A 2,415-nucleotide genomic window follows, 5' to 3' on the forward strand; every position below is an offset into this window, starting at 1 on the left:
AACCACTCATTTTTCTATTCCACTAAGTAGACAATTGCAGGGACTACTGCATTAGGAAATGTTACGTAGCAATATCCATATGTATGGTGGAACTACCCATGTGGTGATTTATTGATGTGTCGACATAATGTCTCTTAAACAAATCTGTTGACCCGTACTAAGAATCTTATTAAATTGTTCATTAGTGCTCACTGAATAAAATGTCCCATTGCAAATAAAATGATTTACAGGTTTTATCATCTGATAATCTTAAACTAGACAAATATGAAGGTTATGCTGCTGTTCTGTAAAAGTCAGTGCATTTGTGGAACTGTGGAACATGTGTTTAACCACATGAAAGATGCTAAATTTTAAATTAATATCAATAATATATAAACCCAGACATCATTCGTTCCTCAGCTGGAGACAGAATTTATTATCCCTGAACAAAATAAATTGCGTAAGACATCTGTACAACATTCATAATCTTTACCTTCCAATCCAAATTATGACCTGTGCTAGAGGCCTAGACTTTCCAAACAAAACACCAACAACACTCAGTCAGGTAGTGGACTGAAAACATGTCAAATAGACTAAAAGTAATCCGAAAGACTAAATGAAATCCATTACTCTGTAAACTGGGAAAGAATAGCTCCAAGTTATTTTGGTTAAAATGAACAGTAGGGCCCTATTTATAAGATCCTTCCCTAAAGCGTATGAAAAATTTGTGTCATACAGAAATGCTAAAAAAGATAAATACTTCTCCCTTTACACTGTTTCTTTTTCTTCTTCATCCTTCAGTGCAACTTTTCCTGTTTCCTCTTATTTTGTAACAGCACCACCAGGCAGTGATTTAAGGAGATATTTCATTGATTTTGGCCTTTGACTTTTATTATCTCTCTTCCTTCTCCTTTCCTCTAATGATATTTGATAGCACTTCCCATAATTTTATGTCTAAGGAGTTTGAGGTGTTCATTCATGTCACCTACTTGTCTCCCAACACACATATGGAGTTACTGCATTGTTAATTTTACCACTACACACAGGGCAATTCCATCTCTTGAGAGCGAGATTCTATTCCCTAACGCGCAATGCTTCCTGGCAATGAGTTATACCAGAAAGTTCTTATAGATGCTTTTATCCTTCCTGTTTTCACACTTTCATTTCCTAAACCCCAAGATTATGTTGCCAACATGATGATAAATCACTGATTTGGCCTATTAGGCTCACTTCTTAGTTACTGGTGCAGTATTTGAAGTATATAAAGTTCACTTACCATAATCCTGAAAAGGAGGTATGTGCAAAAGAGCTTGCCTGATGGATAAGCATACAGAGCTCTGACATTTTCATGATTTGGGGAGATCCAGAACTTTATCACAAACTGTCCACAAATTAAGGAAGTCTCCAGCAGGCCACAACTTCAAACTGCAGAGAAGATTGCTAAAATGGGGTTTCATTTTTCCTATTTATTCTACAATACACATTTGCATTTCTTCCTAGGGACTCTGCACTCACTGATGTTCTGAAATGTTTTAATAATTTAAAATACACCGATTTATCTTTACACCCACACACATCATCAGTGGTTGATGATCATTGAAATGAAAAAGCTAATAAAAATATTAAACACTAAATAGATGCTTCAGCAGCCACAAGAACGCCAATATTTGTTTAAAGTAAACTAATCAATCCTCACTCTTCCTCTCTCTCACAGTACAATGGAGAAAACTGAAAGCAAACCGTAAGCTTTACAAGATAAATTGGGATAGAAGCTGACACTCCAGGGCTAGATGAAAGCATAATTTGAACACAAATGGTAATACACTCATAGTTCACACTAGCAGCTGATTAACAATCACTGAGCACAGCAGTGCTGTTAAGTGAGAGTGACTCACCTTTGCGATCACATAATTAGAAAGAGATGCTATGCAAACCAAATCTTCAAAATTCACTTATTATGTATTAGCAGGTAAAGACAGCTCATTTTGTAGCTGAAATAGCACACAACAAGGTCTATTTCATAACTCTTCACTTGGACACCACTCTCACCCAGAATCCTCAGTCCTTCACACTGCAGCGTTTCCTCCACACTCTCACACTGTTCTTCCCTCCTCTCTTTCCCTCCAATGTTGCCCTTCAAATAATGTAACCTAACTGCTGCCTTGTTCTCTCCTCTAGACCTGAAATAGTGACATATTTTCTAGAGAAAATAAAACCTAGAAGATTCAGAGACGTATCTACCTGGAAAGGAACTCTTAAAATACTTTTAAGTATTTACTGTTAGTATTCCCACCAGATGATCACATTAAGAGCCACTGTAATTTGTCAACTAATGTGCCAACACTGAATAAAAGACAGTAATTGATACTTGAATTCTGGATCAGTCTATGGCCAAAGACTCAAACTGTGGTGCTTTCCAACAGAGACATAATACAC

Source organism: Empidonax traillii, unplaced genomic scaffold (assembly GCF_003031625.1).
Source record: "Empidonax traillii isolate 1590-97213 ecotype Southwest subspecies unplaced genomic scaffold, ASM303162v1 scaffold245:size1430315, whole genome shotgun sequence".
Classification (NCBI taxonomy): domain Eukaryota; kingdom Metazoa; phylum Chordata; class Aves; order Passeriformes; family Tyrannidae; genus Empidonax; species Empidonax traillii.